Genomic DNA, 22658 nt, shown 5'->3' on the forward strand with positions numbered 1-22658 from the left:
ATTCAAGAGCAGAGAAATATCTTCCAGATAAACATGGTATAGTGGATATATATTCACACCTAGGTAGTCAATTATGTCACATAGTAATCTCTTTGACCAACTATTGTTAAGAGATTATTCTTATTGATTTAACAAGTATTCATTTCTCTCCCAGCACTGTACAGATTAAGAGATGGGGAATGAAACACTTTGCCATCTTCTACTTGCAGCCAATAAGAAGCTTGTTTACACTACTTTATACTCTCAACACCTAGCACTAGTCACCGTTCAAGTGAAATCACATTTTAATTACCATCATAGTGCTAATATATATGACGATATCCATAATTTGTCAGATACATCCTAACTATTCGATTTTTGATCCACACTGTTTTTATTAATAGTTTGCATATGCTTCCAGAAGTGACTACCAATGTGTGTTATTTTAAATAAAAGTGCCTTAGGTTCATATTCTTTTTGTTGGTAGTTTACATATTTTTTTCTGGACATTGTGGTATTGCTGAATATATACAGTTTATATAAAGCAAGTAAAAAATATTGCATCAAACGTTGGCTATTTTTTTTTTTTACCTCTCCAACCTGGATATAACATCTCTGAGTCATGTAAATCTCAACCCTCCCCCAACATTTTTAACTTCTGTCTCACTAGAGCTGAACATTTGGTTTCCTGAAATCTTTTTGGTAGTCTCTGTGTTTTGACTCTTTGAACAAATGCTTCAATGTTACCCTGTAAGGTCATGCGATCATCTGTATCAATATGGCTCACTACAGAAATACAGTATATTTGGTACTTGTTGGAGATAAAAGCAATGCCTGCAACTTGGGGGCACTCAGTGCATTGCATAATGGGTTAAACCTTCTTCTAAGCAGCACACACACTGCAAGGAAAGTAAACTTGAGCTACTGAAGGCGAAATCAAGGGAACTGTAGGTGGAAAAAGCACAAATCATATTTTCAACAAGCAACCATACTAACCACATGTTGTTTTTATGTTTAGAATTTTTTTAGTGTTTTCCACAACCTTAGTGCAGTGCATTTTAGTAACGCATAACTAAATGACATAAATAATTTAATATAACTATAATGCTTATACACACATTATGATTTCCTCACTCTTCCACTATGTGAAACCACTAAGGAACTTTTTTTTTTTATAAAGTTTGGAAAAACTATACAGTAGTAACATTGAAAAAGATGACCGCTGACATGAATTTAAATAAGGCATATAACAGTGAGCTTGATTACCTTGTCTCTTCTGCTAGCAATTACACATCCATTTCTATCTCTTGACGGAATCAGCTGTTCTCTTAAAGCATCTGGTTCCTCAGTGATTCAGAGCCGTCTCCCTCATTTTTTTCTCCTGCTTGGTCCTTTGTTTGTGGAAGGGATGAGTAGTGATGAATGTAACGTATATTCCTAACTGAAGGAAATGACACAAGTTTTACTTAGACCAGAGTTTATTCTCCTCCCCGACTCCTATTTCCTGTGCACTTTTAATATTTTGTTTCAGTGAGAAGAGTTTAGGAAAAATGTCTACTCCACTGTAAAACAAAGTCACACAAGAGAGCAGCAACCACTGCGAGCCAGAGAGCAAATTTGGGAAGAATTTAACTGATCAGCAGAACACCGCCTCCTGTCCAATGGAAGCACTGAAGGAGGGCTGAGGACTGAACATTTCTTGTGGGGCTGAAACATTACACATCATCAGAAAGCAGGGACATTATCTACATACACTACATTTACTCCTGGTTTATTTTGGTTTGCTGCATTTTGAAAATTAAGGGCACACTGCAGAATTATTAACAACTCAAAATCGTAGACAAGCAGAACAATACATAACTAAAAAGTATTAACATTTAAAGGGCAGACTAAATATACTCTGTTTATAGTTTAATTTTATACTGTTTAAATTATCTGATAAAACTTATAGGCATATGTTATTTAGCTAGGCCTATGTAAAATTAAATATCATCAACATTTATTTAAATAGTGCCACCAATTCTGTAGTGCTGTACAGAGAAAATGTTCTCATACACATCAGTACCTGCCCCATTGGAGCTTACAATCTAAATTCCCTAACACACACAGAGACTACGGTCAGCTTTGTTTTTGTAGTGTGGGAGGAAACCGGAGCACCTGGAGGAAACCCACGCAAACACGGGGAGAACATCCAAATTCCACACAGATATGGCCATGGTCAGGAATCTGTGAGGCAGATGCTGTGAAGCAAAAGTGGTAACCACTGAGCCACTGTGCTGCCCATATGAAGCTATAGTTGAATGTAGAGTTGAGCAGATTGTCAGATTACCATAAAAATGTCCTTTGCAGTAATACCTTCTGAAATAAACGTATCAGAGTGAATAAAACATGGACATTCACTAATTTACTATGTAAGTATATCTTGTTTTATTATTTTATAATATTTCATAACTTACATAATACTGCTTGTACATAGCATGACAATACTCATGTCACTATTCTGCCCCAGATTATAGTACATCGGTACCCATGCCTCTGTCCATGACTCAGGCACCTGGAATAACCAGCTCTACACTTATATGCAATATATTGATGTTTCACCCACAAACACACACACACACACACACACACACGCACACAACATTTTCAAACAAAAATGGCTGATAAAATTGAAAAATGGTTACATTATGTTACATGACAAGTGCATATACAATATTATATGGGCTAGGGGTACAATATACTTCATTGTGTGTCAAACAATGCTTTTCATGAACATCCCAGGCTTAGTCATCAGGGGAGGGGGTGGCAGACTTTAGCCCGGGGGGCAAGCACACAGCACTGGCCCATAAGTAGCGGCCCATCCTTAAAGGGTGGTTTTTGGTACAATATATATTTATCTATATAAAAAGAGGCTATTTTAGTGTTGCTTAATCCATATATATATTTTTATGCCCAGGCTCAGAGCTGGATTAAGGCTCTGGGGGGCCTGGGCACTTTAGACAGGTAACCCCCTATGATGTAGCATGGTTATCATTTTAGACAAATACACAGGCAATACTGTGTGCACTACTGTTAGGTGCACGCAGTTCCACCTTCACGAGCAGTACACGGTGAAGCTGGACATTCCTCCCAATTGTCCTAAGCGAAACAGTCTTCCAATTTCGGGACTGTGCCACCAGATTCAGGACAGTTGGCAGACTGTCCTGCTCTCTCCTACCTGTTCTTGTTAATTTCACCACTTGTGACTGTTGGTTACTTTAGCTCATTTGCTGGTTGTCTGGATCCTGGAATATTGGAGGCCCTATTTGGAAAAAAAAATGGCTACATAAAATTTAGAAAACTCCAGCCAGTCCCAGTGTTAAATCAATAGCACCCAAGTTTTATAATTAGGCCTTCCTCCAGCCACAACATTAAAATAATAATATTCACATTTGCTAAATAGATCTCTTTCTCTCCAGCCAACTGTGACATTAGATAGCAAACACATTTAATATATAAACCTATTTCCCTCCCTCCAAACAGCCCCAGCAATAATTTAAATAGCATTTACATTTAACAAATATTACCATTTCCCACAACAATCACAGGCATTAAATAATACATAATCACATTTAATAAATAGGCCTCATTTTCCACAAACAACCCACAATCAAAAAATAGCTCCCTAAAAACCCCAGCATTAAATTAAAGGTCCAATTACCTGATTTTAAATTAATAGGCCTCACTATTAAATTAAATTGCCCCACCATCACCCCACAAATAAAATAGCACTCAATAATTAGCCCCCACCTGCACTCCACAAGGAATAACCTACCTCCCACATCATATTAAGCCCCCTCCCTCCCTCCCAAACTGCATTCATTTACTGCCCCCCCCACACACACACTACATTAATTTACTGATACACACACACACACACACACACACACTACATTCATTTACTGATACACACACACTGCATTCGTTTACTGCCCCCCCCCACACACACACACTGAGTTCATATGCTGACCCCTCACACACACACACACACACACACACACAACATATAGTGGCCGCAACACACACACACACAACATGTAGTGGCCCCTCACACACACACACACACACACACACACACACACACACAACATGTAGTGGCCCCTCACACAAACACACACACAACATGTAGTGGCCACACACGCACACACTATACGCTGACTGACACTGACACACACTATACGCTGACACACAAAAATACGCTGACATACTACCTCCCACCCCCTGCCGGCACTTACCTTATTGCGTCCGCCCACGCTGCATGTCCTCTTTACACATGGGACGGCATCTGTCACGTGGTGCGCGTCCCATGTAACATCAATAGGAAGCCAGGTGGCCACACTAATGGAAGGTAGGGAAGGGGGTTGGATCATCAGGATCTGCGGCCAATAGTGAAGGTGTCTGGTCCCGGAGAAGTGGCCAGCCACCAAGTAATAAACACTAAGGGCCGTCCCAAAATAGATGTGCCCCCCTGCCCCCTGGCCCAGCCCGCCCCTATTAGTCATTATAGACAGGGCCACCATCAGAGGTGTTCAGGTACCCAACCAGTCCTGGGCCAAAACAGATTTATTAGAGAACGGGAGGGAGGGGGGGCTCCGCAGGAAGTTGAGGAAAGTGGTGGGCTCTCTGAGGGGTGTGAAATGGGGAGGAGGCAGAATTAAGGGATGCAGCAGTGGGCCACCCTGTAGGCATTGTGTCCGCCGCTGCTCCCAAGACGTGGGGATGCTATGGCTACTGCCATTTGCTGTAGTCCTCAGGTGTGCATCAACCCGAGAGAGAGGTGCTGACTCCCAGACAGAGAGGCTCCTTGCTCCTTGCTGCGTTGCTGACATCACAACTGAAAGGAGCTGAAAGGAGGCAACAAGAAGATGCAGAGATGAAGAAGAGTAGCAGAGAGGTAAGTAAACTACTGCAGGGATTAGATAGAACGGGGGACTGGTGGCTAGAGAGAACTGGAGAGCACAGAGGGGGTGTGAAATGTTGGGTAGATGATTATTTAAAAATGGGGGTGCGATGGGGTTAGATAAGGAGGGGGTTCCTGTCTGTTACATTCTTGGGGTTCCTCAATTTCCATCATTAAGTTCATACTGTGAATGTGTACAACTGTTTCTTATTCTGATGTCTTTTTATGTCTTCAGTGTCTCCTACATGCTTGTCTTGTATTATAGAAAGTCAGTCACAGTGGCGATGCACTTTTCTGAACACTTCACAAATTTGGGTGCGGACTAAGTCCTTGCTTTTATAAATATACTTTGCACCGTGTGTGTGTGTTTCACTGAATGACTTCAGTGATCTCTGTGACACTCTACACTTGTTGTTTAGAGGCATATATACACTTTTCTTGACTTCTTACAGAAGCAAAAGTGAAATTGTGTAGAAAGTATACTTCTGATCAAATGGATTGCCTACCTGGATTACACTATAGTTGCCTGTTGTCTTATATTAGTTAGTAAAGGTTTGATGAGGATGGAATGTTCTGTGCTATAGAGAGCAGAATCTGATGGTTTTTGAGCTGCTTACAATCAATCAGATGTCACCTCCTCTTTCAAACACTAGAAGATCACAGGAAAAATAAGAAGCTTTTATTATTTATACCAGATAGATGTACAGCTGTCAAGTTATAAGAGCAGGGAAAACCCTTTTTGTAGTCATGCCATATAATTTTCCTGGTTCTTTGTTTCATTATTAGGTTGTACTTGTTTTTTTTGTAATTTAATACCTGTTCAGTACCTCCCAGCAAATACTGGAAAAAAGAACTGGATGAAGCACAAGGTTTTAGTTTTAGCATAGGGGATTGCATCAAATTGAAGCACCACACATGTGAGTGTCAATCCCTGCTTGACCATCTAATGCTGACTGTATGGTAGCGGCCATATATATTGTATGACCATTGTACGGTCATATCATAAGTTAATCTGCATTGCCTTTTTGATGAATGTTTAGCTCTTAAGTCACTCTCCTTGTTGTGGTGTCCATGGATCCACCTCACATAATAGATTTTGGAACCCTGTATGTATTGGAATCTGCAACACACAAGGATTAATATTATAGGTCATCAGGGTCATATGAGGCACACGTTTTGAATTTACTGACTACTAAAAGGTAGATGTAACTTAATTTATTACCAGTTATGAGGAGGATTTAAAGGCTAATGGTTTTTTTTTGAGTGGCAGTTTTGAAATGTAGGGAATTCAGAATGTTTGTGGGTCATGGCCTGTGGAGAAAATATGTTGTGCAAGTGTTTATTACTTTGCTTCTTCCTATCCCCACTAGAGCAACTTAACCCGGCGTCATTGAGGTTGGGTCATAATGACTCAGGGTGTTTTAAATTATGTGTATGTTGTTACTTAGTTATGCAATGTTACCAAACCTCTCAGTAGCTGGGATTAAGACCATTCCCTACTCGTTTCCCACTACCACTCACTCCGCCCATGTCAGCGCAGAAAACTAGATGGGCGCGAACTCAAAAAGGTTATTATGACCCAACCTCAATGTCGAAGTAACAATTTTGTGCTATTTTAGCATGTGATGTTTTATTTATTCCTTTGATATATTTTTAGATTTTTTTTATCAAAATGGATAAAGAAGAATGAGAACACCAACAAATTATGTCCACAATTCGAGAAAAATGGCCCCGGACTCTTTTGTATGCCATACTCAATATGGCTGGAATCAATACAATCACAATATATCGGTGTAATAGCAATACTGTGTCGCCAAAACCACATAAATTCATCAAAACCTTAGGTTTTGCTCTTGTAATGGAACACTTGAGCATCCGCAATGATGTATTTCGTTTACCAAGAGAAATGCACAAAATAATTAGAGATTTCACTGAAGAAGCCACTGGCAAAAGTACCAGGAGTTCGAAAAACTTGTCAAGTGTGTCCCGCTAAAATACATCATAAGACCACTCATACATGCTAAACATATTACAAATTTATATGCCCAGAACATCTGATTTCATATTGCAGCGATTGTAATAATAAACTGGGTGAAACTGATTAGCTGTAAGACTGATTCTGTTTTTATATTTTCTTCATTTTCAAAGATCTCATACGAAAAAGTTTAATTTTAGACGAAAAGTTTATTTTTTGTTAAGATATCAGCAACAACAAAGAAGTTGGCAATGTTGTTGATTGTTTTCGAAGACTATGTAGAAGTTAACAACAATCCTTCTCTGTTCTCTATGACTTATTTTGTAATCAAAATACCTCATTAAATAGTTCATTATTCCAAATATACTAATAATCTTCTAAAATCTTCCTTAAAATTTCAAAATCAGGCATAAAATATACTCAGGTCATAATGACCCACCTCAACGTGTAACAATTTTCCAACACAATGTCGCCGGAATAATCAAGGAGAGCTTGATGGTTCTCTGAGGATGACAAGGTAATTGAATTTATATTGGACATGGCAACTTCTTTGGGTTGCCAACTCATCTGATTAATAAAGTATATGTGATTTACATAGGTTCAATGCATACTTGCCAACTTTTCCTTATTGGCTTCAGGGAGATCCTAGGGGAGGTGGGTGTGTGTGGCTTGACAAATCGCATCATTTGGCCCCGCCCCCTAAATGGTTGTCACATTTTTTTGCAGGTGTCTCCTGGACATTCCGGGAGAGTAGGCAACTATGCGTTAAAGAAAAGCAGCTAATGAATCTCTAGAGACTGAAGTGTCTTTTACATTTATGACTCCACTATTGAAGTTATGTTGTCTTACCTGTCAGTCTTTGATTAAATCTTAGTCTCCATGAAAATGGCCACCTCCATAGGCATCAATGCATGGACATAGGACACAATTTCTGAACAGATGGCAAAGCCAACCACGTTTTGTATTGGCTCAGCATCAGGGAGAATGCCAGACTCTTCAGGGAGTGAGGGAGCTCACCCCTATTTAAGGGAGTATCCCTGACATTCAGGGAGAGTTGGCAAGTATGATTCAATGGTTGGCTAGTTAAGGCCTGGTGAGATGTTGGCCTGAAAAACTTAGCTACTTCAATGAATACTTTCTTCAAGGCAAAGCAGTGTTTATAGCTGCTCTAAAACACATTGTCCTGCCAAAGGCTTGAGTACAGGTTTAGAAGGACAGGCACTTTTCATGTTTGTTTCTTTAGGCATGTGATGGTAACATAACCTATGTGTAGTGTCTGTCTCAAGGTATTCATCAGGTTAAGACCCAGCAGCTATTATCTGCTGTATTGGTTTCCTTTAGCTGCAAAAGTAATTTTCAGCCTAGTCATGCAGAGTTCACAATCCATCACCAAGTTTCAAAAAATGACAGATTTTATATTTCAATGTTTGTAAAATTACTTTGTACCTATATTTGAACTTCAATCAAGTTTGGCTCCATATTTTCACAGAAGCTACAGTCATGCTACTGAATAGATGACTTCCCCAGATATTAATTTACGAAGAAGTCAGACAATTGATTAACTTTATTAGCAGAATTGGACAGAGTGAAACAGAAGAGAACAAAGGTATGTTTGGATTGAGTCGACTTATTCTTACATTAATTTCCTATTTTTTCATTTGAAGAAAAGCCCAAGAATGGCAAAATGGTGTAGGTATCGGCTATTTTTCATTCATATTTTTAGAATACTGATATAGAAAGTGCAGAACTGCAGTAAGGGGACCGATGAGCCTTGTGTTGTTCCACAATTGCACAATTTTATATTTTAAACTAATACATATTAAATAAAATGAAATTAGTAGCAACATAATTATTGTGACTATTACCGTGTGTACACTTCAGTTTTTTCCTAATTTCTTCATTCTAATAATATTTCATCAGTTTGTCTGCAAATCACTTTTCCAGTCCAAGTGGGTGTTTAAGTCATACATTCCTTCCCATCGCCCGAGAGGCATGCAGAGTACAATAGACTCTCATCACAGGAGAATGCTTCGACTTTGCTTAACACAGAATATGTGTGTTTCCACTTGGCAGATTATTGTAGCCAGATGTTGAGCCATATTCTATAAATTGTGCATTTGTACAGAACTGCATAGCATGTTATAGTAACTCAAAGTGAGAGGTGATACACAGTTACTATGTAAATAAATTAGCATTATAGTAAATAAGCAAATAGACAATATGATTATGGACATTGCTGCACTGCTTTTTTCATGATAGTAATTGCTGCCTGGTTTTTATACTACCATTATAACTGTACGAGCAATCAATATATATTGCAATGCTTTATAACAATCAAATTTATCATACACATGCAACAGACATTTTTACACATCATTTGATGCAGCTAATTTGCATATTACAGACTGTCAGCATGAGAGGTTACAACCATCATTTTTTAAAGTGCAAAATTAGATAATGATCTAACTAACTAGTGATCCAAGGTAAGCAAAAAGCTGCAATAAAGCTGTTCCATCTGTATTTGCAACTTTTTCTGCCACTAATTTATGGCAGCTTAGAGTTCCTCCCTCTCTCAAGGTAAATAAAGACACAAACACAGCAGGGAGTCTATATCTGGAAATAAATTGCAGTCATTTTTTGTCATTTTCCAAAGTACTAGCGTTCTTGACTTTTCCGTATTTAAGTTTCAAATATATATTTTAATTGATGTCCACACCACAATAGTACTGCATTGTTCAACTAGTGATTCAGCTTCAAATGACTGTCTCCTAAGGCCTCATTTAACTAATGGTTTATTTGTAAGGCGCCATAAACTCTGCAACTCTGAACATATATAAAATGAATCATACATACAAACTTGAAATGGCAGTGCCAAAGAGAGCATCACATAAAGGGCAAGGGAGATCTACTGAATACCAGAACAAGACAGGGCTGCCCCTTGACATACCTCCTTTTTGCTTTGAGCATGGAGCCACTGACAGGTTGATCCAAATATTATGAGCATAATTTGGCCCTTTACACTGACAATGTGCTCCTTACAATTACCAAGACACACATCATTGCCGGCTTACTGGAAAGAGATTGGACACTGTGGGATACTAATCAGAGAAAATAAGTTATGTGGGAATCTCTTTAACTAAACAACAAACCAATTGTTCTCTGCCAATTTCCCACCATTAATACATACAATTAAAAAGAATTGCTGCACTTGGGATATATAGTGTATCTCCTGGAAAGGTCATACTTGCCAACCTTATGTTGGCCGGGTCTGGGAGATCCTGGAGGGCAGGAGGGGTGTATGGGTGGAGGGGCGGGGCTTCGCGATTTGCGTCATTTTGGCCCCCTCCCCCCGGGTGACGTATTGCCTGTTTTGGGTCTTTTTAAAGTGTAAAAAGACCCCAAACAAGCATTACATCATGGGGGGGGGACGACAAAATGATGCAAATCACAAAGCCCCGCCCCCCCTGCCCATACATTCCGGCTCTAATTTTATTGAAGTGGGCAGATGGGCCAGATGGGGGAGAATCGCCAGCTCTTCCGAAATTCAGGAGTCTCCCGGACATTCCGGTTGAGTTGGCATGTATGGGATAGGTAGAATTACTGAGGTGAAGATGAACAGTTTGCCTAGGCTGCCCTACTTAATTCAAAACTTGATCTGTATTCTTTCAACCTAGCTCTACCTCTAAAATTCTAACTCTGCCTACCTGCACCCTACTGCCTGTCCAGTATATTAGGCACCTCTTACGTCAAGACGGTGCCAGTAGATGTAGTTTCTTGCCATGACAAGTTGGCTCCTAGCTCCATCAGCGTATTCCTGAGAATTCCGTTTCAGTATTCTGCTGAATATTCCTGTCACGTAGCCAAGGGAAAGTAGTGTATGGTGGCTGTTTACCAGTGGTTTACGCTACTGAACAAAGAGGCATGGAGTATAAAACCCTCACGGTATTCACCAGGGACCCCAGCAAGGAAGTATTGGCTTCACTGCTTAGGACGTGCATGTTTTGGCCCTCTAAGTCAGTCACTGGAGAAACAGAATTAGTGAAATAGTGTAGTCAGACAATCTTAGGGCAAAGATTGGACGGGAGCGTAGCGAATGAGAATGCAGAGGAAAGTCAGGGAAGCAAATTTCAGAATCCGGTCGAGTAGAATAGACAAAATCAGGATCTAAAGGGAGAGGTCAGGAGCCAAGCCAAGGTCCCTGGTGAATAACTACTCTTCGTTAGACAAATTGATCTGGCTGTTTGATCAAAATCTTCTTGTGATTCCTGACAGGTAGGAGATGACCCAGGATAGAACAGTACCACAAAGGCCAAAGGAATGAAGAATGTTCAAAAGTGGTAGAGAGATCAAGATCTTCAACTTACCTCTGAGTAGGCGCACTTACCTAAAATTAGTGATCTCTATGTCACCATGGGCTTTACACATTTTGTTTAAACAATTCTACCTTCTGTTTGATTACGTCCTGCAATCCAATCATCCTGTAACATGCAATGCAAAGGAATACATAAGTTTTAGAACACAGTAAGATTTGCATTAGTTTGAGAGTTCTTTGATTTTTGGTGGCTTGAAATTTACATAGAACATCAAACAAGCACTATCATATTTTTGTGTGTTATGTTCAGTACTTTGAAATATGATTAGTGCACTGTGATGATTGCTACAAAAATAAAATCACAGAATACGTTTGTTCCCTATATTTTATCAGCTTGAAATCACCAGGGCTGTGCCTATCTTTGAATTGAACCATTACTCAAACAGATATCAACAACTTTTAATTTGTATAAATGTTATCCCCAATAAGGTAAAAACCATTAAAGGGTAACTCCACTAAAGAATATTGTTTTTAAGTGCAGATAGGGTGCTGGAACAACCAGAAATGAGGGATGGGGATTACAGTGAGAGGATGGGGTGAAAGGACCACCTGCTTTAAACTCAAATTGTTGTTGCCATTTCACAGATTGTTGTGATTTATTGGGTTTATTTTATCTATCTATCTATCTATCTATCTATCTATCTATCTATCTATCTATATATCTGTCATCATCACCATTTATTTATATAGCGTCACTGATTCAGCAGTGCTGTACAGAGAACTCTTTCACATCAGTCCCTGCCCCTTTGGAGCTTACAGTCTAAATTCCCTAATATAGACCCACACAGATAGACAGAGAGAGACTAGGGTCAATTTTGATAGCAGCCAATTAAGCTACTAGTATGTTTTTGGAGTGTAGGAGTTAACCGGAGCACCCGGAGGAAACCCACGCAAACACGGGGAGAACATACAAACTCCAAACAGATAAAGCAATGAGTGGGAATTGAACTCATGACCCCAGCGCTGTGAGGCAGAAGTGCTAACCACTAAGCCACTGTGCTGCCAATCTATCTATCTATCTCTGTATTAGAAGAGGGTTAGTCTGTGGCTATAAAGGAATCCACATGGTCAGTGACAATAGTTAGGTAGGCTGTTGCATTTAACAATGCACAATTGGTATTGAGTGACCTAATATGAAAACATTCCCCAAATCATGTAAGCAGAGTCACAAGTCTGCACCATTGACACAAGGCAGGATGGATCCATAGACAGGCGCGGGCTGGGATACTTCAGGCAGGGGGGCACACAGGCGGCTGCATCTCATTACATGGGATGCGGCCGCGTCATTGATGACGCGGCCTGTGCACTGACGGGGCCGCATCTGATGTCATCAGATGCGGCCGCAGGTAAAAATCCGGATAAATTGCATCAGGGGGGGCGGCCGACCGGCCTACCCTCCGGCCCTAAAAGCGGATGCCCCCCTGCCCCCCGGCCCAGCCCGCCCCTGTCCATAGACTTATATTGTTTACACCAAATTCTGACCCTGTTATCTGAATGTCACAACAGAAATCCAATCTTCAACTGACCAATTCTGGTAAGCCTGTACCAATGGGCCTCAGTCTCCTGTTCTTAGATGACAGGACTGGAAACAAGTGTGGTCTTCTGCTGATGTAGCCCATCCACTCCAAGGTTTGATGTGCTGTGCATTCAGAGATGCTCTGCTGCATAGCACTATTGTAACACGTGGTTGAGTTACTGTTGTCTTCCTGTCAGCTTGACCAAGTCTAGCCATTGTCCTTTAGCATCTCTTATAAAGAAGGCATTTTGTCTTACAGAACTGCCGCTCACTGAATGTTTTCTGCTTTGTGCACCATTCTCTGTAAACTCAACAGACTGTTGTATGTGAAGATTTTATGACATCAGCAGTTGAGTATCTGAGATACTCAGACCACCATGTTTGGCACCAACAATCACTCCATTAACTTAGCTCACATTTTTCCCCATTCTGGTGTTTGGGCTGAACAACAACTGAACCTCTTGACCATGTCTGTATGCTTCTATGCTTTGAGTTTCTGCCACATGATTGGCTGATTAGATATTTGTATTAATAAGCAGGTGTACAGGTGTATCTTATAAAGTGGCCACTGAATATGCTTCAATGAAATACATTTTTATATGAGTCTGATTAGGTACAGTAGAAGTACTCTCTTTGAATCTATATTTGTCATTGGACCTGGCTGCTGTAATCAGCTTACTGTTTGTTATTGACATGGTGTTTAAGAGTACACCATATTGTAGAAAAGCAGAGTTCACTTTTAACTATCCCTGTATCAAAACTGTACATTTAATCAGTTCTCAGGTTACACTGAAATCATCATTGATGCATGGAATAAGTATATCCTGCATTGGTTTAAGGTGGTGTCTCTGTGTTTGAAAACAATGGGAATCACTTATCAGAACAGGAAAGGTGAGTCATTTCCATAACTGGCTGCACAGCTGTAACGAGCTACAGCAAACAGCATACTCTGCATTAGTCTTCACTGTAGTCTTTGCTAAAAATTATTTACAACTTCACTAACTATTAGAATGCCATCTAGTGATGACACATTTTACAATTTCAAGCAAGCAAAGTGTTTAAAAAGTGAGCATTCAAAATGAAAGTATTGATCCAAGTATTCTAGAGCTATGTCAAACCATTTTAAATTTACTTTGCAAAACTTAATTTGATCATTCACAGGCAATTCTGACAAATATATTTTGGCTATAATTGCTTCTTTGGGGCATATTCAATTGGTTTTTTTCCCTGCCACGGAAAAACTATTACCGTTAATACAGTAATAGTTAGCTGGATTTCAGCTCGCGGCTCAGGGAGCTGCGAGCTGAAATCCAGCGACAAAATTACCGTATTGACGTTTTTTCCACGCACGATTACCGTAATAACGGTAATCGTGCACGGACCGCGAGATTTTCGGCGTTTCCGCCAAGAATTAATTTGTACAGATCTAGTGAAGTCATGGATCCCTTTTCCATTCCCTTAATATAATTGGAGAAGAAACACATGAACTAATGGACAGAAAATATTTAAAACTTTGCAAAAGTACAGACTCCCAATCTAGACGTAGCCACGAATCCTTTTTCATGCCCTTGGCCTCCTGTATGATGACCCGGATCGGGTAGCTTCCGCTGAGGGCCACCTCAGATCCCTAAAACAAGGCCGACGTTCTGCAGAGGAATACGCTGCTGAATTCCGGCGCTGGTCCACTGATAGCGAGTGGAATGACCCAGCTTTACGCAGCCAATTCCGTCTGGGGTTATCGGAGCAAATAAAGGACTCCCTGGTACAGTATCCCTTCACCTACTTCCCTGGAGGGACTCATGCAGCTTACAATCAAAATTGACAGACGCCTCAAGGAAAGAAGAACTGAGAGGGAAGCTGCGGAACCGATGCAGTTAGGCGCCTATCGCCTCTCTCAGGAAGAGAGATCTAGGAGACGCACCTTAGGCCTCTGCCTATATTGTGGAACCAAAAGCCACCTCCTGCGCTCCTGCCCCAACAAGTCGGGAAAAGATCAGGCCTAGAGAAGGTGGAAGAGATTCATCTAGGTCTGCAGTTCATTTCTTCCAAAAATGCATTAATAGTTCCCGCTAATCTTTCCTATGGATTACTCTTCTGATACCTCAGCCTTTATTGATAGGGGGGCAACTTTATGGATACAAGTTTTGCCAAGTCCATTGGAATTCCGTTCATCAAAATTGATTCCACTATTACTGTCTGCGGTCTGGACAGGGGTCCGTTACTGGGTGGCAGGATATCCTTCACGACTCCGCCCCTACGTCTTACAGTTGGGTCTCTTCATTCGGAAACCTTGTCTCTTCTCCTCATTGATTGCCCTTCTGTTCCGCTAATACTCGGTCATCCATGGCTTCACCTCCATAATCCCGTGATCAACTGGAATCTTGGAGAAATTACTAGCTGGAGTACTCACTGTTCTCAAAGCTGTTGGACCATGTCTCTGCGACTCCTGCAGCCTCTCCCGGATCAACTGCACTCTGCGTATAGTGAATTCCAGGATTTGTTTTCCAAGAAGGCGGCTGATTCTCTACCTCCACATAGGGACTTCGATTGTGCCACCGATCTGCTTCCAGGATCCAAGTTTCCCAAAGGAAGGTTATACTCTCTTTCTGGCCCTGAGACTAAGGCTATGCAAGACTACGTGGAGAAAAACTTGCAAAGAGGATTCATCAGACCTTCAAAGTCTCCTGCAGGAGCGGGGTGTTTTTTCGTTTCCAAAAAGGATGGTAGTCTACGCCCGTGCACTGATTATCGTGACCTGAACAAGATCACCATCATGAACACTTACCCGCTTCCGTTCATCTCTGTCCTGTTTGACCAATTGAGAGACGCTACCATATACACCAAGACAGATCTGCGTGGCGCCTATAATCTTATACGCATCCGAGAGGGCGATGAGTGGAAAACGGCCTTCAACACTCAATCTGGCCATTATGAATATTTGGTCATGCCCTTCGGCCTGTGTAATGCGCCTGCAGTCTTCCAGGACCTTATTAACGAAGTACTCCGTGAGTTCCTGGGTCAGTTTGTAGTGGTGTATCTGGACGACATCCTGATTTATTCAAAGTCTCTTTATCAACACCGTGATCATGTCAAATAGGTCCTGCTTAAACTCCGAGAACATCATCTCTTCGCCAAGCTTGAAAAATGCGAGTTTGATGCTAGGAAAGTATCATTTCTAGGCTATATAATTTCTCGTGATGGGTTTTCTATGGATCCTAATAAAGTCCAGGCCATCCTGGAGTGGGTACGTCCCACGAATCTGAAAGCGATCCAAAGATTCTTGGGCTTCGCGAATTACTATCGGAGATTCATTCAAGCTTTTTCTGATCTCGTGGCTCCCATTACTGCTCTTACCCGCAAAGGGGCGGATCCTTGTAATTGGTCACCGGAGGCCATCACGTCATTTGAAACTCTTAAAACAGCGTTCACTACTTCTCCGGTTCTTAAGCACCCCAACGCACAGTTGCCATTTATTCTGGAAGTGGATGCCTCGGAAGTAGGCGCTGGTGCTCTCTTATCCCAGAGGGACCCCGGTGATCGTAAGGTGCACCCATGTGCCTTCTTCTCACGCAAGTTTTCATCTGCCGAAGTTAACTATGATGTGGGTCATCGGGAACTTCTGGCAATCAAGTGGGCGTTCGAGGAATGGCGCCACTGGCTTGAGGGTGCAGTTCATACAATTTCAGTCCTCACTGATCACAAAAACCTATTGTACATTGAATCCGCCAAACGGTTAAACTCTAGACAAGCTCGGTGGGCCTTATTCTTTACCTGCTTCAACTTTATCCTAACCAACAGACCCGGTTCTAAGAATACCAAGGCGGATGCGTTGTCCAGGAGCTTTCTACCTCATCAAGTACCCACTGGTGAACCATCACCTATCATTCCGGCTTCTATAATTCACACCGGGTTGACTCAGGATCTAGGAAACACCATACATCAGTTTCAGAAAATTGCCCCTTCCGAAACACCTTCAGGATGTCTTTTTGTTCCAGTGCATCTTCGCAGAGCGGTTCTCGTTGAGGCCCATGAGAACAAATCAGCAGGGCATCCGGGTATCTCCACAACCCTTGAAATACTTGCACGTTCTGTATGGTGGCCTTCTTTGTCCTCGGATGTGGAGAGTTTTGTCCGCACCTGTGAAGATTGCGCCAAAAACAAAACTTCCAGAACCTCTCCGTCAGGTCCACTTATGCCTCTGTCTCCGCCTATGAGACCCTGGACACATCTGTCCATGGATTTTATCATGGATCTGCCATGTTCGTCAGGAAACAACACAATTTGGGTAATAGTGGATCGTTTTAGCAAAATGTCCCATTTTGTTCCATTAACTAAACTCCCCAGCGCTCAGGATCTGGCTGTGCTGTTTGTGAAACATGTGTTCCGTCTTCATGGCTTACCCATTGATATTGTTTCCGACCGGGGTTCCCAATTTATTGCCCAATTCTGGAGTTCTTTCTGCAGTATTCTGGAAATTAACATAAGTCTCTCTTCGGCCTATCATCCTCAATCTAATGGGCAGACTGACAGAGTGAACCAGTCGTTGGAGCAATATTTACGCCCTTACATCACAGAATTTCAAGACAATTGGTCATCATTGCTTTCGTGGGCTGAGTTTGCGTACAATAACGCATCTCACTCTTCCACCCAAGTCTCTCCTTTTTTCTATAATTTTGGCTTCCATCCAAGATCCAATTCATTATCATCACTCAACTATTCTGGTCTTCCGGAGATCCGCTCCATAGCTTCATACCTCAAAACCGTTTGGAAAAAAGTTCACACTGCACTAGTACGATCCTCGTTCCAGTCTAAAAAAAATTCTGACCGCCATCGGAAGAATTGTTCATTCAAGGTGGGGCAAAAAGTCTGGTTATCCACCCGCAACATCAAGCTCAAGCAGCCCTGCAAAAAATTAGGTCCTAGATTTATTGGCCCATTCCTGATCATCAAACAGGTCAATCCTGTCGCCTTCAGGCTAAAGCTTCCTCAGTCGCTTAGGATGCCGAATGCCTTCCATTGTTCTCTCCTGAAGCTGGCTATCCCTGCACGTAAGGCTAGGCTTCGTTACTTACGCAAATCTCAGCCTGTCATCTCAGAGGGCCACAGGGAACTTCTGGTGGAAAAGATTCTGGACTCCAAAAAGGTCCAGGGGCAAATCCACTTTTTAGTCCAGTGGAAAAATCGTGGGCCAGAGGAAAGATCTTGGATTCCGTGGAGACGCTTACATGCCTGCAAACTCATTGAGGAATTCTTCAAACAATTCCCTGGCAAACCTGGATGTCGGGGTGCCTTGACCCCTCCTCATGGGGGAGGGTACTGTTACGAGCCACGGCGGAGCCCAGCCGCCGCGACTCTCCTACCTCCGTCCCGGCCATCGCTATGATGACCAGGACGTCACTTCCGGGGGCTCACTGACCATTGCCGTAGCAATGGCCAGACGCTCTTCTGTCCAGCGCCGCGTCCCGGCATTACAGGGCAGCCGGGTGCGTGCGCAACAGCGGGGAAAGCCTGCGGGCTAATTAATTCTATCAAAGGACACCCTGTGGGCAGTTAGAGTACTGGGCTCTCATTGGTCTGTTTCAGTATTTTAGGCAGGGAGGGCTTAGCCTCCCTGCCGGTTATAGCTTCCTGGTTCCAGTGTTGCTGCCTGCTTCTGTACTCCTGTACTCCTGGTGTTCCTTTGGATTGTTGTCTTCTGTGTATGACCTCTGCCTGTTTACTGGATTTGCCGTTTGCCTGTGCCCTTGACCTCCTGGCCTGTACCACCGTTTATGCTGATTTGCCCGTGACCTCGACCTTTGGCTTGTTTCCTGACGATTCTTCCTAGCAAGTGACCCCTGACCTCGGCCTGTCCTTTGGAATTGCTGCCTGCCATTATCCTCTGCTCCTGGGTTCCCTGCCGCTAGTACATGCCACATGACCCTCTGTAGTCTGCAGCCAAGCCTGTCCCCACCACTAGGAGCTCCAGCGAACACCTGACTATCAGAGTAGACTCCGGGTGGTGTTGTATTGGTTGGTGGGGTTCCTAACATAACCAATATACTTTTGTTCATCCAATTAAGCGACTTCGACATAACTAACATGGATCAAAAAAGAAAGGAGTTGTGGTTCTGAGAACACTAATACCCCATTCATACTGCACCAAAATCCTGGGTTTTTGCCGGAGCGAGCTCAAACGACCCGGGTCTTGGTGCAGTATGAATGGTACAAGTCAAAAATCCCGGGTCTTAAAACCCGGGCCTTCAACCCGGGATTTATCGAGGGGTAATTCCCGGGTCGGACCCGGGTTGCCTGCACAAAGAATGGTGCAACCCGGGTTTTTCAACCCGGGTTGCACAGAAAACAAGCTGATTGGCTGTCTGCCTGTCTCTGGAGGATGATGTCATCGGTGGGAGCCCGTGGAAGAAAAAAAAAACAGTCACCTTTCAATGACATCACCATTTTTCAGCCAATGAAAACTGCTCTGGTGATGACTCCCACAAATTGCCAGGGCACAGACTTGTGCAGTATGAATGGGGTCAACCCGGGAAATTCCCGGGTCCGAGGTGCAGTATGAATGGTGTTTCTAAACTGGGACGCTCCGAGCCCCGGCAAAAACCCAGCTTGAAAAACCCGGGATATTGCCGGGGCGGCAGTATGAAAGCGGTATAAAGGGCAGTCCAGTTCATTAATGTATAAAATTAATAACACTTATATTTGTGTGTATCCAGGCCGAAGCCTTTATATAGAAAATATGGGCAAAATATAAGAATAAAAAGAAGTGAAAGAAATGAAGAAATAGTGAGTTATAATCTGTTAACCCTTCCGTGACTGCCGCAATCAATATAGCCAGTGAGAGCTGTGGATCTAAAAAAATATTAGATATCCCACTAACATGGGTCTGTTTATCACTGAACAGCGTGGACAATAAACTATAAATAAAAATAAATCAGTGGTACCAGACTGCCACTGTGGATAATAAGATGCAGATACTCTAAATCAACCACAGATAGTTTTAGCCTGATGTTATAGTTATATGTTCTTTATTAACATGAGAGTTTAAATTGAATATCAGTATCATATGGTTATTTAATCACACTTATCCAGCTCTTTATATATTTAGCTATTGTGTGGACTCCATCTTAAAGAGAATTCGAAATGTATCTCTGTATCTTATAACTATTCGATCACAGTTCTTTGTATATTAAGCTATTATGTAGACTCCGCCTTAGAGAGAAGTAACAGGCTATCAAACGTTAGTGTAATGCACAAAGAGACTCTCATCATTGAGGCCACATAAGCTACAGACATTACAGATACCACGCAATATTAGCCAATACTAGTCTGTAGGCAGCTAATCTTAGAGGAAGAGCATTTGCAGAATCAGACGGAGCCGACATACACGGACCATTCGCAGTGGCGGCAGTCACTTCCGGGTATGTGATGTCAGAAATGACTCTACATGTAAATTCAGAATACAGAAAATTTCGTCAGTGGGTATTAAGTCACTTAAAATGGCGACAATGAGATTGCCAGTTTTAAATCGGCAATGCCAGGTCCCGCTGCCTAACCCTTATGCTAACCCTAATCCAATTCTTAACCCTAATGCTAACCCTAACCCTAATCCTAACTCTAACCCTAACCGTAACCCTAAACGTAACCCTTAGATTTAGGGGTGTGCACCGGGCACTTTTAGTGTTTTGGGTTTTGGGTTTAGGGTTCTGATTAGCTTGAGGTTTTGGGTTCTGATTTGTTTTGCCAAAACACCTGACGAAAGGTTTTGGTTCTGATTTCGGGTTTTGATTTCTGATTTATTTTTTAAAAAGCATAAAAAGCACTAAAATCCTGTTTTTTGGTTGTTTTCCACTCCTACGCTATTATTAACCTCAATAACATTCAATAACAATCATTTCCACTAATTTCCAGTCTATTCTGAACACCTCACACCTCACAATATTCTTTTTAGTCCAAAACGTTGCACCGAGTTAGCTTTCTGGACTGCGTAGTGGAGTGGGCCCGGTACCCAATTTGGTACCGGGGCCACAATACCTCCGCCTTCAAATGGTCTCAATTCCACTGCACAGCTGCCTGCTCCTACATCCTCTGCAGCATATACAGGGTGTAGTTCGAGCATGTCAATGCCTCTTGTTTTTGACGATGACAGGTCATTTTCATTAATTTTGGATTTGGGCCCAACACTGAATGTAGTTGATATGCATCTATCTGGACTGCATAGCGGTGTGGCCCCTGTACCCAATTTGGTACCGGGGCCACAATATATCACCCTCAACTGGTCTGAATTCCATTGCACAGATAAAAACAAAGAACATAGTATTAAAAATGGCAGTTCCCCTTTTTTGGAACTACAAAAACAAAGAACGTAGTAATAAAAATGGCAGTTCCTCTTTTTTGGAACTATAAAAACAAAGAACATAGTAATAGAAATGGCAGTTCCCCTTTTTTGGAACTACAGAAAAAAAGAACGTAGTAATAGAAATGGCAGTTCCTCTTTTATGGAACTATAAAAACAAAGAACATAGTAATAAAAATGGCAGTTCCCCTTTTTTGGAACTACAGAAAAAAAGAACGTAGTAATAGAAATGGCAGTTCCTCTTTTATGGAACTATAAAAACAAAGAACATAGTAATAGAACTGGCAGTTCCTATTTTTTGGAACTACACAAACAATGACCGTAGTAATAGAACTGGCAGTTCCTATTTTTTTGAACTACACAAACAATGACCGTAGTAATAGAACTGGCAGTTCCTATTTTTTGGAACTACACAAACAATGACCGTAGTAATAGAACTGGCAGTTCCTATTTTTTGGAACTATATAAACAATGACCGTAGTAATAGAACTGGCAGTTCCTATTTTTTGGAACTACAGAAATAATGAACGTAGTAATAGAAATGGCAGGTCCTCTATTTTGGGACTGCAAGAATATATTGCTCTATAATATTTTTTATACTTTTTCAATTAATTTTTTATATTTTTTTTACATTTTTATTTTTATTTTTTTTGGGAGATTTTTTTTTAATTTTTTAAAAGATTTTTGGCTAATTAACAAATTGCTATGGACTTATCAGAAACAAATACAGGACAAAAGCACCACTGGACTCAGCAGCACAGACACTGGACAAAGCACCACTGGAATCAGCAGGACAGAGCACTGGAAAAAGTACTACTGCACTCAGCAGGACAAAGCACCACTTGACTAAAGTAATCAGCAGGACAGAGCACTGGAAAAAGTACTAATGGACTCAGCAGGACAAAGCACCACTTTATTAAAGTTATCAGCAGGACAGAGCACATCAACCTCCCTCTTCACTAACCACAGGGAGAATGAAGATGGCGGCCGTGAGCGGGGCATTTATGAGATCCGAGTCTCGCGAGATCCGACGCGAGACTTGGATTTCATAGCCTCGGTTTGGCTTCATTTGGCGCCCGGAAGTTCCCGAACAGTGCTCGGATCCCGTCGGATCCGCACTGTTCGGGTGGGCTCGGATTAGCGAAATCCGAGCCCGCTCATCTCTACTTAGATTAGATTATACAGGAATGCGGAACCCATCATTGCCACTTAAAATTGCCGTTTTTAAAGTGTAGAAATGTTCACTGACCCCCGTGTTTTGGTTTTGGATCTGGATTAACTTTGTGTTTTGTTTTTGGTTTTGGCAAAACCGCCTTTGCGTGATTTGGTTTTGGATCCCATTTTTTTCTAAAATCCCTAATGATTTTGCTAAAATCACATAATTTGGCTCTTTTTTTTATCCCTACATTATTATTAACCTCAATAACATTAATTTCCAATCATTTCCAGTCAATTATTGTCAAGAGACAAGAACACTGTTACCCCTGTTTCTGTGTGAGCAATGGTCCTGGATCTCCTGGGGAGGGA

The 22658-nt window shown here is 41.7% G+C and overlaps 2 protein-coding genes across 2 annotated transcripts in view; one reads left to right on the top strand and one right to left on the bottom strand.

The window, feature by feature from the left end:
• The window catches only part of CCDC80 (coiled-coil domain containing 80), a 74814-nt gene extending 73228 nt beyond the window's left edge, over positions 1-1586 (bottom strand). The window contains exon 1 of the mRNA XM_075196375.1: positions 1246-1586. The gene's annotated coding sequence lies outside the window, so the exon portion shown is untranslated. The remainder of the gene's footprint in view (positions 1-1245) is intronic.
• SLC35A5 (solute carrier family 35 member A5) overlaps positions 1-22658 on the top strand; it is a 315996-nt gene that overhangs the window by 104863 nt on the left and 188475 nt on the right. The gene's annotated exons all lie outside the window — the stretch shown is intronic.

Source organism: Mixophyes fleayi, chromosome 2, assembly GCF_038048845.1.
Source record: "Mixophyes fleayi isolate aMixFle1 chromosome 2, aMixFle1.hap1, whole genome shotgun sequence".
In the NCBI taxonomy this organism is placed as follows: Eukaryota; Metazoa; Chordata; class Amphibia; order Anura; family Limnodynastidae; genus Mixophyes; species Mixophyes fleayi.